The following is a 21,363-nucleotide window of genomic DNA, read 5'->3' as shown; positions in this document are numbered from 1 at the left end:
CAAGTGAACTAATTATCATAATGTGAGGTTAACTCTTTCATAAAAACTGATCTTCCAGTCAAAGTCTGCCTTCTTTTAAGAATTTTCTACATAGCATAGTTGGTGTGGTAGCCAGCCTCTGAGACGGACGTCAGCCTGTTGGAATTCACATCCTTGTGTAATTCCCTCCTGTCTTCCCAGGTTTGGTCTGTGTGGCAACAGAAAACACAGAAGTGATAGGATGTCACTTCCTGGATGAGGTCATTAAAGGCACTGCAGTGGTCTCAGATAGGGTTGGAAAAAGGCCCCCTTCTTGAATTTGGGGATATTTCTGTAGATTTCCTGAATGGCCTGTTTTCAGCAGGACACAACAGAAATAACTGTCCCTATCGATGGAGAGAGCACCCTAAGATTCCTGGATTATTCCCAGGCAAGAAGATCCCAGCAACGGAGAGAGATGGAACTTTCTTCGCCTCTAGTTTGGGAAGGTTTTAGAATTCTGAGCAATACCAGTACCGAGGAAGCAGGACGAACCCACAGTTGAGAGCACTAACTGCTCTGCTGTTTGCCTGCTTTTCCACCTCCCAGAGGGGAGACCCCCAACGAGTTACTCTCTAAACCTCAGATTCATTACCTATAAAACGCAAACAAAATCACAGCGATTTCTGGGGGTTATTTGATCAGTATATGTGTTCATTTATGGACTGTGTTTGGCACCTGGCATATGCTATTTGTATTTCTGCAAATAGTAAGAGCCCGTGGCAAGGAAACGCTTCCGGCACTGTTCTGAGCTGGGTACTGTGATGGTTCTCATTTACTGCTGAGGGAACTGAGGCTTGGGGATGCGCAGCAGCTTGGACCCTGAGAGGTGGGGCTGAGATCCCAGCCCATCATTTTCTTATCTAGGAGACTCTGTTCTCAACATCTGCGTCTGATTTTTTGATCTATAAATCCTCACATAGGAAAACTAGTTTTCAGGGATATTTTGTAAAACTTTAGTAGGGATAGATAGGAGCGTTTGGTTCTTCGGGGTTGGGTTTTGCTCTGTGCATCTGTGTGCATGGTGTCTTTTATCCTTCCTTTTCCTCCTCCTTGTCTCTTTCTCTTTCCCCAGCAATGAGGGTATGTAATTTAGTTAAAGATTTTTTTTAAACAATAAATTAAAATGTACCATGTAGTTTGTCCCCTAGGGGACATTCAACAATGTCCAGAAATATTGTTGGTTGTCCCAGCTTTTGGAGGGAGAAGAGTGGGTGCTACTGGTAGGGACCAGGGATGCTTCCAAACACCCTATGGAGCACAGGACTGTCCCCCACAACAGAGAACGATCTGTCCCAGAAGAAACCATGCCATAGAGCAAAACACTCATTTGTAAGGGGCAGGTTCTCTGCAGGGTGTCCTGCCATACCTGCCAGGGGTAGTTTCTCCCTCTGCTACCCTGTGGACCTTGATGTACCCACTCTATGCCCTCCTGAGGTCATGCAGAGATGTGCTCTGGGACAGCAGTGCTGGGGCCACAAAAGGCTGGAAAGGGTATGATGGGAAAAGAAACATGGCAGTGTTTCCTGAGTCCTTACACCCAGCTCTCAGGAAACTTCTTCCATCCATTTAATCAATTATGAATTGATGTCTCAATTATCCTCAGGACAACCCTGCAAAGTAGGTGCCCTTTTTATGTCCATTGTGCAGATGTGGATTAAACTCAGAGAGGTTAAGTAACTTTCCCAAGGTTACACTCAAGGAATCAGGAATTTGGAGATTCTAACTCAGGCTGCCTGAGCTCTTCATTTCCTCTTGAATGTTTGGTGAAAATCCCCAAGCATTTTACCCTCCGAAGAGCAATCAAAATGGGCTTCCCTTCTCCTTACAGGGGCAAATGAGTCGAATGTGCTTTAACTATCAGGACCGTGCATGTGTTCTGACTGTTCTACTCAGACTGTTGACCAACTGCATCAATTCTGAGAGGCGCCAGGGCATAAATTTTTGTTGCAAAATATGTGATCATTGGCCAGGCTATTTATTGTTCCTTAACTCAAGCCTTTTATTGACCTGCCAAAGCCATAAGTCCAGAAAGAGTCCCCACTGTAGAGGCTGCACAAAAGACAGTCAAATCTCGATTCACTGAAACCGATTGCATAAAGACAACCTTTTTTCCCTATTTTTGGCCTCTGTGCCCCATTTTTAAAGTCATGTAAATTGTAGGAAAATGACCTAATAATATTCAGAATTTATTTTTAAACCACAAGGGGGGAAGCACCAGTTCAGGGAAGTCTTGAGGTTAGTTTTAGTGCCACTCAAGTTGTTACAAGTTCATTGGAGCTAAACATGGGCCACTGGGTCCAGGGTTGTAACCCAGGTCACAGCACCAATAGTCCCAGAGAAATTCAATTATGTTCAGAGACTTACTAAGGAAGGAAAGATTTTAAAAGGCTTAAAGGTTCAAAAATGCACAACTTTCAGCCACAGGGATGATATGAAATAGGTTTCCTGCATATCCTGAGCTCTGTGACAAATGCCAACCCTACAAGTTCCTGCAAAACCCTGAGCAAGAAACTTCATGGAGCAATTTTCTTTTTTTAATGGCATTTGAATCAAAAGCCACCAAGACCTATCCCCCTACATTTGCACCCTCCATGCCCCACAGTGCAGTGTGTCCTGGTGCCACGGGCCTTTTCTCTGTCCCTGTAATGTGCCACACTCCTTCCCGCCTCAGGCTTTTGCGTTTGCTGTTTGCCTTCTCAACCTACAGGGCTTTTCCCAGGTTGCCAACCCCTTCTCATCTTCCAGGTCTCTGCCTGGCCAACCCGTTCTAAGAGTGGCTGCTCCCCACCGGAGGGTCACCCCACTCCCCATCACCCAGCTTACCCTCCTTTGCGACTTGTCGGCTCCTGACCTGACCTTGTCCACCTGTTTGCTGACCATCTTAGAGATCATGCAGAGGACCGTTATATGGTTACAAGACGCACTCTAAAATCCACATGGCCAGCCTTCAAATCCCAAGGGGTCCTTAACTGGCTGTGGGACTTTTAAAAGACATTTTGGTTTTTCAGTCTCTCCTTTTGTAAAACAGGGAAGCATTTAACGAGTTCCTATATAAAGAGTTTGGGATGCCACCTGCATGTAGTAAGTACTTTATCAGAGATTGTGGTATATTCATATATATGATTATTTTATTAATTATAATGACAGTAAATATAACAGCATTCGATTCTGTATGGATTTATGAATTCATTAATTTTTTATTTATTAGTGCTTTACTTATTCCCCTACTAGAAAAGAAATACCTTGAGGGCAGGGACTTCTGAGTACCTAGCATGCAGTAGGCATCTAATAATTATTTGTTGAATGAATGAATGAGTGAAAATGGCATGCTTCCTCCCTAAGGAGGGCAGTAATGTACACAGCAGGAGATGGGGGAATCCAAACAGAAGGGTTTACAGAATCTGATTAGAAAATCCTGAAAGATCACGTATTAGTGGATTATTGGGAAAGGTCAGAGGAAGCCGGGACCGCTGTCGGGAGGTGGCTGGAGGAGCTAACCGTGTTAGAAGCACCGCAGGTGGCCACGTGCTTATGTGACCTGCAGGGTCCTCTCCGAGGCAGACACACTGGACTAACGCTCCACGGCAAGTGGCCTCAGCGCCTACTCCCCAGAGAATCAGAAAGTCATGACCTACCTCATTTCTGAGACTCAGTTTATTTAGATTGGAAGAGAACTTTGAAAACAAACTTAAAATATGAAATATAAGACTTCAAGGGGAAGCTAAAAATAGCTAAGTGGGGTCATTCTTTCACCTTACTGCTCTTAGGAGTATTTATGCTGGTCAACCTGGGTACGAAGGAGGAGGAAATAGTGCTTTTCTTCAAAGGAATGCGGGAGGATTCGCCATGGCAGACGGCTTGTGATCCCACGCTCTGGAGAACATCATCTTCACTAACATCTGCCTATTGCAGAATGTTCTCGTTTTCTTACCAGACAGCCGTTTTGAGATTTCTGTTTAGTTTTGTATGTTTCACAATTGCCCCACCATTTTGCCTGGTGAATTATTTCCAGTCTCTGTTTCAAAGCACTCACCTGGGAAAAGTGAAGTCCTGGGCTCATGGGCACAGCTGCCCAGGCAACCGCCTTTGCCGCTTTGCTGTGACAGCCCCGACCGCTTCCGGGAACCTCGCTCGGCATATCCTTGGGGCCTCCGGATCTATGTGTCTCTAATGCCACGTGGGTGCAATATATCTTTTTAAAACCATTTTATTGATAAAGGAGTGTAGCTTCAGCACCTTGACCAGGTCCATAGGGCCAGCAAGTGGCAGAGCCAGAGGGCCAAGTCAGTTGGGTTTCACTCTAGACCCTGAGCTCTTAATCCTCTCAGTATGTGGCCTCTGGTGAAATCGAAGTTCTAGAGGTGAAGCTTTGAACACACTTTTCTATATATTCATCGGATGTATATTAAGAGACCACTATGTACCAGGCACTAGAGGAGGAACTGGATCTAACTGTTCACAGCAAAGAAGTACTTGCTCTCACGCACCTTCCGCAGCAGGTGGGTAAGAGACGTTCGAGGCAGAGACGAGCCAACATGTGCTGTCCACGGAGGAGAAGGTCTGTGAAGAAGAACAAAGCAGAGCGAGATGGCAAGGCAGGGAGGGGAGTGAGTTATATTTTAGATACGGTGTCAGGGAAGCCTTTCTGATCATGTGATATTTGAGTAGCGATGGGAGAAAGTGCTGGATGAAGCTACCTGGCTATTTGGGAAGAAAGCAGAGGGAATTCACGCAGAGGGAATAGCACAAGTATGCTGGCCTTGAGCCCTCTCTTGGAGATGGTACAAATATTCTCTGGGGTCCTTGTAAGAACAGGAGCAAAGAGTTATTTCTATTATTTAAAGATATGTTCACACACAGAGGATTAACCCATTCTACCGGTCTCATCATACAAAAATATCAGTTAGAATCCCTTTGGGTTCAAGTAGCAGAAAATCCAACACAAAAGAGCTTTAAACCATAAGGGATGTTATCATCTCACAGAATAAAAAAGTTTGGAAGAAAAGGAGCTCCGACTAATTCAGAAGCTGCATGAAACATGCGTTTTTGCCATCTCTCCAGCATATAGGCCTTGTCCTACAAGGCTGGCTCCCCTCATGTTTGCAGTATCACTGCACAGCTCCAGCCTTCACGTCTTCATGCAACAACTCCCAGAAGCAGAAAACTAACTAACTAGTCAGTCCTTTAACTCTCTCTTTAGGAAGTAGAACCTTTTCCTTAGCACCCATCCCTTCCAATCTCATTGCCCAAAATGATGTCACATATCAGTACATATATTAATTATTGATAAGAGGAAAGGGATCAAACCTGACTAGCTTAAACTAATCAGAGTCCCCTCTTAGAGCTGGTACAAATATTCTCTGAAGCATATGGCCACCCTAAGAAATACAGATTATCTGCTAGGGAAATGGGAATAGTCAGGTGGTAATTGGTAGACAGTGTTAGTTGCTCATCAAATATCCTTTTTATTCCTATCAGAATCCTAGAATTATTCAAGGTGTCACTAAGCCTAGCTTAAAAAAAACAAAAACTTGAGTTCCTCAAGTCCCTTGCAGAAATTTTTTTCCTTGATAAAAAGGCATAGATTCTGTCAGCACCTTTGCTACCTTCTCCTCTTCTTCCCATGTAGAATATGTCCTCCTGCTGGCATCCAGGTAACCATCATGGTAACATGAAGTACAGGGCCATGTGCAAAGGAAGGTGGACCAGGAATGCAGGAGTTTGAGTCCTGGGTGACTTCCTGGAATCTCAGACTTCTTATTATGTGAAGGGGAAAAAAAAATCCTGTTGGTGAACCCACTGTTGGGTAGTTCTGCCTACATGCAGCCACCCCAACCTGTTGCTAGGCAACCAGTAGTGTCTGCAACACAGAGGTGCCTGGATGTTCCACATGAGGAGCCCTTCAAGTGACCTTTTCTAATCCACTTACCTCAACAGAGCTCGGGGGGATATCTCCCTCTTAATGGACAAAAGTATATAGTGGAGTTGCATCGCTCGTATATTTAGCCAACCAAATAAGCAGAGGGAAAGAGAAATCCCTTTACTAGCTTTTATCAGTCTTCCAAGTTCAAACTAGACTTTGGGCTTTCATGTATCCAGAAAAGAAAAGCCATGGCCAAAAAGCTAAGAAACATGTGTCCTTGGCTGTTGGGCTTCCCCAAACCCTCATCCTGGCAACTAAGCAATCAAAAGTGCCAACTGGTCATCTGCCCTTGAGCATCTTCCAACCAACAGAAACTCCCAAGTCTGGAGCTAAACTTTACACTCATCTAGTGGTTGAAGAAGAAATACTGCATCCTCTAAGAAGGCAGGAGAGACAACACAGTTCAATTCTTTCACACGAATTTCTTAAGTACAATTTACCATAAGGCCAAACTTAAGAGAACATAGGAGAATCAGAAAATACCAGTGCTGCCCTTAGGGCCGCATTCTATTGAATAATCGTCATCCGTGAACTAAGCCAGCTAACATTTTGGGGGCACTTACTATTTGCCAGGGATGCTGCAACACAATTGATATGGATTTTTCTCATTTACACTTCACAAATCTCTCGAAAGTTGCTGTTGTTATCCGCATTTTACAGAAGAGTAAACTAACGTGGAGCATGGCTAAGAAATGTGTCCAAAGTCCCACACTTTAAGTGGCAGCTCTGGAAGCCTCGGACGGGCTGCCTGATCCTCCACCCCAGCATGTTTAACATCACACATACTATCTGTGAGCCTGTGCAGACTCAGTGAGAGGCCGCCTGGAGGCGATTCCCAAAGTTAGTGGTATCAACTCTGTTTATTTCAATATAGTCCTCTCAGGCAAGCACCCCAAGGAGGAGAGTTCGAGAACATAGCTTAATTGTACAAGCTAGTCAAGCACTAATATCTTTTAATGATAAGAATGGAAGCCACGACCTATTGCTGATAAAGTAGCCAGTGCCTCTTCTGTGATAGGGAGTCCGTGGCATTTCCAGATGAGTGTCTAAATGTCCATTCCTAGTCTCCCAGGACTTTATGACCCCGCAAGACACCCAATGCAACTATTTCGTGTTTGATTTTGCCTTCTTGCTGCTTCCTGTGTGCCAAAGAAATTCAGTGCTTAATCCACACCACAAGCCTCTGTCTGAGGCCAGCGGCAGCACCTTGATTTTTAAGTGAAGAACCAAAGACTCAAAGACAGGGAGGATGCCGCCTCAAGTCTCAGAACTAGTGCATGTGGGAGCCAGGGCTCCGCGGACCTGAAGTTTGGCCCTACATAAAGTCACCTGGAGCAGAGAATTGAGTGTCATCTGAAACTCCTTCACTTTCCACACAGAGTCCCTGAAGATCACTCCCTGCCCAGAGGGAGCACCTTTTTCTAATTAGCAGAAAGGTCCCAAATGGAGTTGTGTTGGTGGGGTCAAGTCAAACTGAGTTACTAGGTGCCTAAACCTGTGTCCATAATCATCACCAGGGCAAGAAAAGGGGACTGAGGTTTTCCTTCATTATCTCCTTGAACAAGTCTCTTAGCCTCTCTGTACTTCAGTTTTCTCAATGGTCAGGTGGAGATAATGATTGCATCCACGTTATTGGGTTGACTATTAAATACATTAACACTTGCAAAGGACCTAAGGCAGTGCCTAACATACAGCTGTGAGCTATGATTACTAGTTAGTAGTTTTATTATCACTGTTACTTTTACGTGGCTTTGGTAACGTTTCAAACCTATTTCCTGCTCGCCCCCAACACCCCCCCCCAATAAATTCCCGAGTCGCACATTTTGCATTTGGACCAGATTATTTTTACTTGTTTTCCCTTAAACAAAAATCAACAGATCATCTATGTAGACATCTCGGTACTGCTTTTTAAGTCACTGTTGCCATGAAAAAGGACTCTTAAGTTTGGGATCGACCTCTGCCTTTAAGACAACTTAGGGTAAAAGTTAAGCAGGAAATGAGAATCAAAGCCTGTCTTTTGTTTCCTGCTCGAGCCCTGCTGTGTCATAGCTGTTTTCCATTCCATGATTCAGTTTTCCTTTCTGTACATCTGTACATGAAGGGGCACACCCCTCAAGTAAAAGGGAGCCTGCGATTGTCTAGGATAATTAACCATGTCTCGAGAATCACGTCACCACCCACTCCCAGCAATCTCATGTGGTCCGCTGAGATCAACACCTGTACAATCACGTCGGGTATAAACAAAACAAAAATAGACAAGCTCCGGGCAGGGCTGGTAAAAGGTCCTGGTGTGTACCTGATGACAAAGGTGAAATAAGTCCCTTCCCCAAAGTCTGAAGTAGGCATTTTGGAGTGAATCATGCTTAAATAAACCTCTTCTTGGGATTTTTCCGGAACCTTATAGCCCAAGACGACCCAGGAAATGCCTGAACTCCACCTAAATAAAACCTGATAAAAACTATCCCTGCCTTCGCTGAAAAGGTTGAGCAAAAGAGACTGGGAATGCCAAGCACTCTCTGGCCAATTGTTTACATGCATGAGTTAACCTTTTATGCCTCTCTTTCCTCATCCGTAATATGGAGGCTGCTTACTCTGACAGCCTCCAAGTTGCTATGAGGATCACATAGGGTATGACATGATAATAGTTTTGAAAAGCATGGTACCAAAACCTAATGTTTGAGTCAAGCTTTCAAAGGACCTTTTCTTTATCTCACTTGATCAATGAAAACAAAACGTCTTGCATGACCCTCATTCAATAGAAAAAACATTTTCTAAAAGGTGGGTGCAAATAGACTTGTCCTAACACAATTCGGTAAGTCTGAAAACCTCAGGGATACTGACAAATTTTTGCCAACCAGCGGTGCATCCTGTGAAGTAAAAAAATCCCAGCCTTGGGAAAATAATTTGCCCGCTTCACAAATCTTAAGATTCATCCATGCTGAATATTTATCCTTTCAGTGCATACAAGGAAAACTCCAGGAATTAAGCATACTGTCTCCTAAATGAAGCCAGTTGCAGATTCATAGCTGGAAAAGCTGCTACACCGTGGCTCACCAGCAGCCACCATTTTGTTGAATTCCTGGTATCCGTGCAAATGGAGATGTATGGATGGGGTGGGTGTGGAGCCCATTTGGGGTCACCATCATCACACTGCTCTGGATCCTCCTTCATTTCCTATTTTCTGTTTAAGGACTTACAGGGGTATGAATTAAATAAAAGTAACCGACGATCTAGCAAAACTTCAACTAAAATATAATCTGAAAATAAGAAGGCAACTGTAGTGTTTTACACTAGATTAAACAAAGACTAAAATTCTTTTGCACATGATCTAAAGGATGCTCCAGGATCTATAGCATCCCCCTCTTAGTCTCTGAGAAGGGTTGGGTTTTTACATACGCTTTTCTTTTTAATATTCAAAGGTATGATTTGAAGCCTTAATCTCATAGGGTGTGTATTTTAAAGGATAAATTATAAAAACCAGTCATTTTGAATGCTTCCTATCTCTAAAAAAAAAAAAAAAAAGAAATGTTACTAATTTTAATCAGCTGTATGAAAGAGAGGGAACCGAACATTTCCCTTTTGTTACAGGAAGTTTCAGTAATGGTTTTAAGTGACCTACCTGGTTCCACGATGAAGTAGAATTCTAAGTCAGCTTCCAAACATGATTTAACTACGAATTCCCCAAACCAGGACGCATCCGTCTTTTGTGCCTGGAGCTTCCTAATTCTTAAAAGTTAAAAGGCTTTCTGTTTATTAGGAAGCTGATTCCTTGAGGGTTTTTTGTTTGTTTGTTTGTTTCTGCAAGTTAATTTTATTTGCTTTTCTTTATTTTTAGGTCACACAAGCAAAGGGAGAATGCTGAAGTGTGTGTGATTGAAAATGGAAAGTTACCCTTCTCTCTCCCGGACACACACACCTTCCTCCACCCCCGCCTGTTTCTGATTTACTTCCTGTCTTAATGGTGAGTGCATTCTTCTCATCCTTTCTCTGTATTTTTACACACACACATGTAGATACAGGCCTTTTTTTTAAACACAGAGGAAATCATATAGTGTTCACCCATCTACAACCAGGTTTTTAATCCATAGTATCAGCCCTGTGCCAACTTATATCCATTTCACTCCTCTGAGCCTTTTTGAAGGCACTACTGTTCACTTAAAACCACGTTAATTTTCCACTGTCTCCTAGAGGCAACTTCAGATCTTCTCCAGGAAGCTTTCAAGCCCTCGAGGGGAGGCTCACTTCCCCTCTTGATGGGAGGAAATAATGCTTCGTGCTTTCAGAAGCAGCATTCCTGTTCCCCATTGCTCTGTTCTCATCTGAGTACCCCCAGACAAATTACACTTTTCCTGTTAGCTGCGGCTTTAGGTTTTCAGGACCAGAGCAGCTCCCGAAGCTAGAGAGAGAAAACGGTAATTTTTTACAAGGTGCTGTTCCTTGACGGAGGCAGAGGCATAACAACAATGAGAAACTGCTCAACTCAATCCTGCCTGGCTGGAAAAGCACCTGCTTTCTTTCCCCTGCCTGGTTACTAGTGGGTTTTGTCACCTGATTCATAAAAATGAGCTTGCTGAAAACAACTGGCATCCACAAAGCTCCGGAAAATATAATAGTCTGTGGTATATACGCAGTCGTTTCTGAGGTGTGTGTGTGTGTGTGCGTGTATGCATGTGCGTGCACGTTTTGTAAATGTATTTTACAGCGGTAGTGCTTGGCCTGGAAAGATACTCTGACAGATGAAGGCAGGAATCTCCCCAGCAACAGGCAAACCAGCCCAGTCAGCTTCATTTACCCTTTCATTCATCCAATCAGCAGGCACCAGCCCCCTCCTCCAAGATAGCCTAGTGGTTACAGACACAGTTCAGGCCTCAGCTTCCTGGATTCAAATCCGAGCTCTGCCACTCACTGCCATTATTATTCAGCTTTAAAATAAGGAAAAATACAAATCTCTTATCCAGATCTCTGCGGCCGAATATGCTTTGGAATTCGGAATGTTCAGATTTTAGAAATGTCATGTGGCAGTGCCTGTAATCTGCTTCATCAGAGTGTCTGCAGAGAAACGTACAAGGGTGGAATTAGTGAGGTAAAGGTAGGCAGTCAATGGCCTCACAGTCGTTCAAGTCGTATTTTGCAGCCAAACAAGTTGGGTCAGATCAGATCAGGTTTTGTTGCCAAATTTGTTTTTTAAAAGGATGGTTTTAGAGTTTCAGGTTTGTGGACCTTTGATAGTATCTACCTTGTGGAAGGTAAAGAGGAGTAAATGGAATGATACCTATAAAGTGCACTTAACAAATACTCAGTAAGCATTTGCTGAGCATCTGCTATGTGCCAGGCACTGTACTGAGTGGGTGATGAAGCACCACAATCAGGGGTGGCTCATGTTTTCTGAAAAGAGTAAATGTCTTCACTTTCTTGGCTATACGACCTCTATCACAGCTACTTAACACTGTTGTCGTAGAGCAAAAGCACCCATGGGTGATACATGAAACAATGGGCATGGCTGTGTTCCAATAAAACTTTATTTACAAAAAGAGATAAAGGGCCAAAGTTGGCCCAGGGGCTGTAGTTTACAAACCCCTGATTAAGACAGACATGACTAGCTCTTAGTGATGCTCACATTCAAGTGCAGGAGACAATCAATGAATCACTAATAAAATAAGTGTCCCATCTGATAATGACAGACATCAGGAGGAAATAAACAGGCTGTCTAATAGAAGAGAACCAGGGGGCCAGGAGCAGTTTTGCACAAGAGGGTCAGAGAAGGCTCCCTGGAGAGGAGACCTCTGAGCCAGCCCTGATGGACGAACAGGAACCAGCCATTGAAGCAGGTCCGCAAAAGGACAGAGGCGGCTGCCAGCAGGCTCGAGGGAGAGACGGTGGGACGGAGAGAAATAGAAAGTGGTGGTGGACTTGATCTGGGATGTAAAGAGGGAGGGTCAAGGCTTTGGAGAGTTCTTCCTGGTGGCCTCTTCCAGTTTCTAGACCTCAGTACTACCAACATTTTGGACCAGATAATTCTTTGTCATGGAGTGAGGGGTGGGTGGGGATGGAAGCTGTCCTGGATATTGCAGGATATTCAGCTCCAAGCCTGGCCTCCAACCTCTAGATGCCAGTAACACCTCCCCTACATAGGGACAGCCAGAAATTCTCCAGACATTGCCAACATGCCTGGGGCACAAAATCACGGCCCCGCAGCAACCCTGGTTGAGAACCACTGGGTAGCCATCTACCCATCTAGACTCCTGACTCCCGGCAGATCCAAGGCGGGTCTCAGCCACACAGAGCCCCAGGTGTTCCCCTACTCTGTGTCTAGTGCTAAGCTACAGGCATTACAGGTGTTACCTCCCCTGAGCCTCATACCATGCAGCAGGGGACGGACAGTCTCCCCCTCCATCCCACCCCTGGCCCTCCCTGCCTCCGTCAGCCAGGCCCAGCAGGGCTTTTTAACCAGGCATGGAGTTTGGACTTGATCCTAACAGTAATGGGAAGCTCCCAAAGTCTTTAACCAGATTGCACTTTAAAAGAAAACTCAAGGAAGTCCCCAGCCTGGAGGGCCAAGTCTCAAAATGGCCCTGCATGGAGTAGAGGCTCGATTCAACTTTATTCAACAAGGAATGCAGGAACCTAGGTTAGGAAAAAATGGGGGCACAAAATGCAGCAAAAGAAAGAAAAAGGGAAAAGAAGCTGGAAGTTGAAATTGACATTGAAACTAGATGAGAACTGAAGAGCTCTCAGAAGGTTTTCCCGAGACCAGCATTTCTCTGCCGTGTGGGTGGACACCAGGCACCCCTGGGAGCGCGATAGAAACGCGGAGTCCCCGGCCCACTCCCGACCAGCTGAGTTGGAACGTGCATTGAACAAGGTCCCCAGGTGATCCGTGTGCACGGTACAGGGTGAGAGGTGCTGCCCTCATCTACCTGCTTCTCCCACAGAACGAGGCCTTACACTGCTAGCACTTAGTGAGCACCACTGTAATCTTTATAACTCCCCCAAAACCTAGTTAATTAACATGATGATATTAGAAGTAGATTTGCACTGGGGAGATTAAAGGCATTCATGACATGTGGGTTGACCAGAATGCATTACAGGATATCCTTCACCTGCACCTTTCCCACTTCTTCCCTAGTTGATCCAGTGCCCAGCCACTGGTTTGGGACGATCTCTGATTGCATCATGCTAACCGGTGAGCACAGAGTCCTGCTTTGGGGATGTCGTTGTGCCTGCCTGGAGTGACCCTCTCATTCAGGGTGTGGAGAGGACATCAGTCAGACCAGAGTGCTAGGGTTTATAGAGCTTCCACAACAGGTGGTATGAACTGGTCAGCTGTGAGTAGCAGAATTCGGATGGTCTAGATTTTGTGGTAACCTGCAGCTAGGTTGCGGAGCATTAGTAACTCTCACTTATCCCCAAAATAACCCAAGATTTGTTCCATGCCAAGCTGGCTTAGACCACAACAGTTTTTCTGGTACCCAACAGCCATCATCCATGTCTCCCTTCCTAAAAGAACCCCTTATTGGTTTGGCTTTTAGTCAGCAATGTATTCAGAGAAGATGGGCCCAGGACCAAGAAATGAACCATGATTAGACTAAACCAGCACTCAGCAAACGAGTGAAGTCTGGCCCACCACCTTTTTTTTTGTAAATAAGGTTTTATTGAAACACAGCCACACCCGCTCATTTATGTGTCATCTGCGGCTGCTTTCAAGCTGCTGCAATAGCAGAGGTGAGTCAGTGCAGCAGAGATTATATGGCCCACAAAACCTAAAATATTTACTATCTGTCCCATTACAGAGAAAGTATAGAACGGTGCTGCTCAGACGTGTTCTATGGAACAGAACGCATAGAAGAGGCAGGAAAAAGGGAGGCAGGTGCCTTCCTCACACCTCTTTTGATGGGCTGAATGGAACATCTTTCTCAGTCAGTATCCCCAACAGAATTTTGCCTAAACCTCATTGGCCAACACTGGTTTATATCAGCACCCCTAGACAATCACAGAGAAAGCAAGATAGGATTACCATGATTGGCTTAGACCAGCAGGGGTCGGCAAACATTGTCTGTGATGAGCCAGACAGTAAATATTGTAGACTTTGCACACCATACAATGCCTCTCACAAGTACTCCCTCCCATAGGAGTGTGAAAGCAGCCACAAACAATGCATAAACTAATGGTTCTGGTGGTGTTCCAATAAAAGCTTATTTACAAAAACAGGTGGTGGGTAGGGTTTGGGCCACAAGCCATTGTTGGCCAATCCTTGTTCTACATGTTAGTTACTAAAAGCCTCAGAGCTAAGGCCAAATTCAGGCCCTGGCTTTGCCACTTCCCAACTGTGTGACTGTAGACAAACAGTTAAGCCTTTCTGTATTTTAGTTTCCTTATTTTGTAAAATTGAAAATGTTTAGACCTTCTGGAAACAGAAAACCCATCTATAAATGTCATAAATGTCCTCCTTGATAGGGCAGCTCCAGGACTGGTTAATTCAATTACTCTAGTCCCAGGTCCTTTTGATCTTGTTCTGCCCACCTCAGTGCACTGGCTTTGAACTTTAGGTTTGCCTCTCAAGGTCACAAAGTGGCTACCACAGCACCAGATGGCATATATTCACACAAAAAGAATATAAAAATTGAAAGAGAGAAGATTCCTTCTCTTGTTTACATATTCAAGAGCAAGGATAATTTTCCAGGAACATGACCTCATCACATTTACTTCACCTATCATTGGTCAAAATTATGTCACTTACCAAATTCCTTGAGCAATTATTAGCAACAGAAATAAAATCATGTGAACTGCTTAGACTAATTTAATCACAATTGCTGGGGGTGGAGTCCAGGCATTGACAATTTTTAAAAGCTCTGAAGATAATCTGATTTTGTGGCCTGGTTGACAACCACTGATATTGACTAATCAAAACTCCACTCCCTGGGATTGTCAAAGGGCCAGATTTCCCTGAAACATATAGCAATTTGTAAAAAACTAAAATTAAATATATATGTATGTGTGTGTGTGTGTGTTAAGTTGAATTCTATCAGCAAAGAAAATAATAGGCAATTATAAGTATGTAGCTCAGGATCTGTTAAACTAATCTCATTTTTTTCTTACATAATTTTGAGAAAAAATACATAGTCCCTTGCATATTTTTAAGCTGATGCCTTTATATGAAATCATTACATGATTCTAACTAGTTTTAATTAATGTATTGACAAGCAGACACTAAATCTAAAAGAGAACCATACAAAATTTTTATTCTGAGGCATGTCCAGTGTACCCTAAAATATTTGATAGTTCTAGAAAACATTCCAGTTACATTTATAAGAATCAACAGTATTATACTTCTGTGGTTGTTCTAAGAGCTCCCTAGAAACACATGTAAGATGAAGTAATATAAGGTGTTCACATGTCAATGCCTTGATTAATCACTTAAGGAGAGTTTCCTAAAACCAATATTCTGTTTAATCTCTTTGTTACCTTGAAGATTATCACAGCCTCTCCTGCCTAAATGTTCCATAAAGATGCTGGCTGGAGTAGTCCCCCCAACACACTTCTCTGTAATGTAGGAAGAAGGTTACTGTGAATTTAGGAGCATTCCCAGGCAGTTTTAGGGATCAGTGAATGAAAGTAAATTCTAGAAATCAATTCCCTTAGAATGATCAATGCAGCACATTCCTGCTTCTAGACTGTCCTACAATATTTCACTGGGCTGCTTTGCCAATGAAATGAGGTTAACACAGTTAAGCAGTTCATGTAACACAGAACAGGTACTCAGGAATTGACAACCATTATTCTTATTTCCAGTCATATACATGTTATTATTTCCTGTCAAATAATAATACTTGACGAATGAGGGGCATCTTGCTCCCCTGTCTGACAAGGGGAAGGAGACAGCAGGGTTGGGAAATCAGAGCCAAATGTCTTGCATCTAAGGATGTACCCTCCACTAACCCTGCACCCATAAGGCAGCACCCTGCACCTTCCAACTCAGGCAGGCCCTGGCGACTGCTGAGTCGGTGAAGGCCAGAGAGAGAGACAGCCTAACTGCTCAGCGTACCAAGATCTTTCCCATCTCAAGGAACGTGTGTTTGCTGTTTCCTCTGCGTGGAACTTTCTTTCCAAATCTACACCTTTACCTTGTGGCTTCTCGTCGTTCCACTCTCTTCCTTGGCCTCCCCACCCCATATTGCTGCTCCCAACCTGTGACGTTCCCCATCCTAACTGTCTTGTTTAATTCCCTTCCTAGCATTCCTCATCATCTGAAAGTATCCTGTTTGGGGATGTGTTGACTTAGTTCTCTGCTTTGGTCACTGCTGAATCCCCAGAACCAAGTGCAGAGCCTGACATGTGGTGGACGCCAGAGTAGGTCAGAACTGGTTGAATGCAAGAATGAACAATGATGGACTTCTTCTGAGAGAGGAAAGAGTATGGAACTGCGGGAGTGGGGGAACAGCATGTTGAGGTCATTCGGTCATGTATTAGCTGGAACACCTGGACCTCAGTGTCCTCATCTAGAAAATAAAAACAACAGCACCTCTCCTGTACAGTTATCAGGAGAACTTAGCACTGCATATAGAGAACTCCCAGCCCATAGCACCTGGCATGTAGGAGACATAGAAGGTAACCATTGTTAATTTTGTGCACAAATATTTTTTTAAAATCTGGATATGTAGCTACACTCATCAGTCATAGAGACCTAGGAAAAACTAAGCTACAATTGTAACATTGAAAAGCTTAGCTCATATGACAATGCAAATCAATTTCCAAGATCTCCAATTTCTGTTAATAGAAGAAGAGAAAATAGCTGTTGGGTAAGGAACACCAACCGCCGTTAGTTTTCACTCCCCTTTGGTTACATAATGTTTGTATTTATAAACTAAGTTCCAAATGCCAAGAGTTGGTATATTTCTTGCTTTAACAATTTATTTTACCTGTAGTTTTGAAAATAAGATACACGAAAAAAAGTGTATGTCTCCTGGAAAACTGTATTCTGTTTCTTCATTAGTTTGAAAATTACCCTACAAATACAGGTTTTTAGATAAATGTTTGTATGCAGTTTGATACAGCTGGTAAGACAATGAAGGTTTGTTATATTTTTGTTTTAATTGAAGTATTGTTGATACACAATCTTATGTTGGTTTCAAACATACAACACAATGGTTCAACAGTTACCCATATTATTAAATCCTCACCCCCTCTAGTGTGGGTACCATCTGTCAGCGTAGCCAGATGTTTCAGAATCAGTGACTATATTCTCCATCCTATACTACCATCCCCATGACCAACTTATAGACAATGAAGGGTTTTTTTTTGCTTGTTTTAAATTTAGGCTGTAAGTACTTGCAAATTTTGAGACAAAAGGAAAAGGATGGAAAGTTTGGTTTGGTTTGTTTCTTGTTTTTAATATTCTTGGGCCCCGAACAAAGTCAGTTCTCCAATAACTCTTATTTATTTCTGACATCTTAGACTTGGCTTTGGGCTAAAAATGCCTATTCTCTCTATCCTAAGCAATTCCATTCAAGGTAGAGTCCTGGGAGAAAAAAAAAGAGAGAAGCCCAGCGATGCAGGTGACCAAATAGATTGGGCTCTTTGGGGACAGGCTCCTTATGCCCCAGTCTCAGCTCCTTTCCGGAGGGAAACTATGCCCTGGGTTGGCCCCATCTTGTCCTACGGCTCAAGCTGATCTGGAGAGAACCTTTGAAGGCATATCATGAAGCCAGTTCCTTTGCCAAAAGCATCGCTCATGTGGGCATCCTGGCAAAACCAACCTTCTTTACTCCATTGGACCACATCACAGAGGAAAAAAAAATCTCCTAGGATTTCATTTTCTGTTTTTCTTTGGGACATTTTCCTTGTGACTGTGTTTCCCACTTAAGTTTTGAGGACCTCTGACATCAGGCAACTGGCTTGCCCTCATTTTTTTGTGCTGTCAAATGCCCACTTTTATTTACACCCTCCATTCTTTCTGGTGTTTCTAATACCTCCCTTTTTATTACTAGCATTTCTTTCTGGACCTCACCTCTTTATTCCTAACCTGCAGGAGAGCTCTCCAAGCCTCTAGATAAACAGCAAACAAGACTGTGAATTTCAATAACAAATACAGCAGGTGATATATTCCCTCCCCCCATCACTTTTAACTTGGAGATAGTAACTTCTTTGGTTTTCCTGCTCTGAACATTGGCAAGCCCAGTTCCTCTTTCATTTTGGCCTTGTTGCATCTCTTCCTGAGTTGAATGTTTCAATTACCTTGCTTATTACAAGGCGTATGGAGCTGCTCTCCTCTTTAACTCAAACTTCCTTCTTCCCAGGCGAACAGAAATTTGCTGTACACACTGCAAGACAAAGAACAAAAAGACCTCAACTGAGCAAAAAAGATTCCGTTGTCTACATGATTACACCAGGTTTCCAACTGTATAATGAAATCAGACTCCTCTCCCAGGAGGGGAGCACCCTCCCCAACCACTGCACACACAAGATCCCACCCACTTCTTTCTGGGGGCTCACTTTGTTCCAAATCCCCAATGACTTCCCTCTTGCACACCAAGAAGAGCAAGAAGCTGCACCTAAGTTTTAAAAGTGAGCTTCGATCTTTCTCTGAGCCTAAGATGAAAGGCAGTGGATGGGAAAGAATTACTCAGTATGTAGCAGGCCTTCCTAATAAGCAGGCATGGGATGCTAACGCCATGATCTTGGCATGGCTGACTGCTGGGTGGGGGGCTGGGGGCTGGAAGGGAAATGTAACTAAATTTTTTCTTTTTCATGAGCTTCTCTCTCACAAGCTGGAGGAAAGATTAAAAACTACAGGAAAGGCACCTATTCATAATAGATTTTTAGTGGCTTATTAATACTTTGTTTTAAACCCTCATTTGTAAAGAAGTTAATACAATCATTTCTTCTTTTTGATCCAGGCGATTTGAGGACAGGTGTGGATGGAGCAAAGGAGTTGCTTACAGAAAAGAGCGAGTGGGTTTGCACAGAGAATCACAGGGTGGGCACCCGACTGGAGTATTTACTGCGGCACTGTAGAAGCAAAGACCGAAAGCCACCCAAAGTCCATCAGAAAGGACAAATGAAATTCACTAAGGAATACCACTCAAAGAAACATTACACCGCCATTTAAAACGTCAGTTTTTTCTAACAGGAAATGTTCTCCAGGAGATCTAAGTGAAAAATGCAAGGTGAAAGATGCTTGGTAAAGGAAAAGAAAGGTGTGAGCATTTGATATACATATATGCTGATCTATGCATAGACTATTTCTGGAATGATACACTATAAACTGCTTCCAGTGATTGTGGACGAGGGAAACACCCTTCCCCACAAGCTCCTTGATTTGAATTCCAACTCCCAACCTCCTACCCCTCCCACACACACACAAAAAAGCTTGTATTGTTTTCCCCCAAATTTATAGCTAATTTTTTAAAAACACATGTAGACATAGAAAATTGCCCATGATATGTATTTTAAGTAAAAAAACACACAGGTTGTATAATAGTGTCTATAAATATGACTCTAGTGGTGTATTTAAAACAAAGCATGTGTGTGTGTGTGTGTGTGTGTGTGTACACACACAGATGTCTATATACTTGCATATTCATGGAACATGCCTGTAGGATATGTGTCACACTGTTACGAGTAGTTACTAGCTCTCTAGTAAGATCATGAGCTCGTAGGGGTGAGTGTAGAGAACGAGGAACTTTGACTCTTTTTCCTTGATTTTATGCTGTTTGAATCTTTGGGAGAGATTACATAAGACTCCTATTTAAAATCTTAAAAACTGAAGTGAGGAAATAAGAAGGAAATAGTCAAATACTGACTGACAATACATGAGAAATTCAAGCCCTATTTTTTCAGGGAAATGAAACTCCCCAAAACCTTCCAGGTAAATCCCTCCCTTGCCCCCTTCACGGTGGGATATCATGCAAGAGGAGGCCTCCTGGCGTTTCTGCCCTTCCCCTGAACGCTGTTTGTTGGGACTGCTCCAAATAGCTTTCCGAGGTGGCCCAGTGGGGGGCTCTGTCCCAGCCACCCTGCCTGGAGAAGCAGGAACCTCTGCCTTCAGGGAGGTGGAGGTGCAGAGTGGAGAAAAAGGCGGGGCTTGTTGTGAGCAGGAGTCATACCTGTATTTACTTTCCTGCCTTACAATTGAGCTGCACTTGAATGACTCAGTTAAGGAGAATGAAGTTGCTTGACGATAAAATCCTGACTTCGACTCTCTGCTGTTCTCTGTTACATTGCTGCTTTATGAATGGGCTTCCATTTAAGTCGTATTTGATAGTCGGCCTCCAATGTAATCCCGTGGAAATACCCTCTCCCTTCTCAGTTAGCTCGAGGAAGCTGTTACATTTTCTTCTGCCTTAGGTATGTGCAAAAATGATGTAGCAAAAGACACACTTGAAAGAAGATAGTTTAAAAAGTCTTTATGTGAGTCCCAGTTTCCAGGCACTGCAATTCGCCTACTGAAATAAACATAATTTGCAAACGGACAGGATGTGTTTTCTGGGATTGATAATGAACACCTGAGGTTAAATAGCGGCCCTAATCATTTCTGCCCGTGCACTTTTCAGGCAAGGAGCTGCCTGAGTTTACAACCGATCCAACTTCAACAGGGTGGGATTGTGGTCCCTCTTCTGGGGCAGCTGTTTCCTGCTTCCATCACGTTTGTTTGGAGGGCCCCTGCTCACTCCCCACTGTCGTTTGGAAATGGTCAACATTTCATGTATGACCTTTTTAATTATTTTATTCAGGAGGGAGGGGTCAGGTTGGGAAGCCAAGTTTATGCAAATAAGGATTGTAACTGAACAACCTATTATTTGAAATTGGAAGGGGGCTGGGGATCTGTCATGCCCGTCTTCCTTGCAGGCAGCTGGACTTTCTTGTTAATTTGGACCCCTTGAAATTATAATGGCTGCGTCTGCAGGTATATCAGAGACATCCTTTAGATTCCTTTAAATTTAGGAGACCTGTTTAAAAAAAAGGGACTTGACTGTCTCTCGGGATGAAAAAAGGATCTACCAGCTATTGTCTGACCTGCTTAGTGCCTGATTGACTAGTAGAAAACGAATCTCCATGGGAACAGATAAATGTCTGCTTTTCATGCGGTGAAATAACTAACTCAGCCCTCGGAGCCTCACCAACCTAGCACTTTATTTGGGCGGCTGTAAGCAGCCTCTCTCTTTTCATGTTCAGCCAAATTATCGGCCAGAATTTCTTTTCAAGTCTTGGGTGGAGGGGGGAGAGTTTCCTTCCCATCCCCCTTCTGCATGGAGTTAATTACTGTATTTTCATCTGGGAGGATGGGAAAAAAATAGTGCGCTGAAACGGCACCCAGCAACGGCTAGCACGTTGCATCTGCCTGTTGTCTATTAGCTGCTGGTGATTTTTGTGAGGGTCTCACGGTCTGCTGCACTATTTGGGTAATGTCAGGAGGGGAAGGA

The 21,363-nt window shown here is 43.6% G+C and overlaps 1 long non-coding RNA gene across 1 annotated transcript; it reads right to left on the bottom strand.

Moving 5' to 3' along the window:
• Nucleotides 1-8,919: 8,919 nt before the first annotated feature.
• On the bottom strand, nt 8,920-18,266 carry LOC118920680 (uncharacterized). The gene is made up of 4 exons (XR_005028013.2): nt 18,176-18,266; nt 15,407-15,484; nt 10,737-10,993; nt 8,920-10,340 (listed from the first exon to the last, which is right to left on the bottom strand). It is a non-coding gene; the product is annotated as an uncharacterized LOC118920680 (long non-coding RNA).
• Between the last annotated feature and the right edge of the window lie 3,097 nt (nt 18,267-21,363).

The sequence above is a fragment of the Manis pentadactyla genome, chromosome 5, assembly GCF_030020395.1.
Source record: "Manis pentadactyla isolate mManPen7 chromosome 5, mManPen7.hap1, whole genome shotgun sequence".
NCBI lineage: Eukaryota > Metazoa > Chordata > Mammalia > Pholidota > Manidae > Manis > Manis pentadactyla.
Note: the sequence above shows the minus strand (reverse complement) of the source record. Positions and strands in the feature narration are given on the sequence as shown.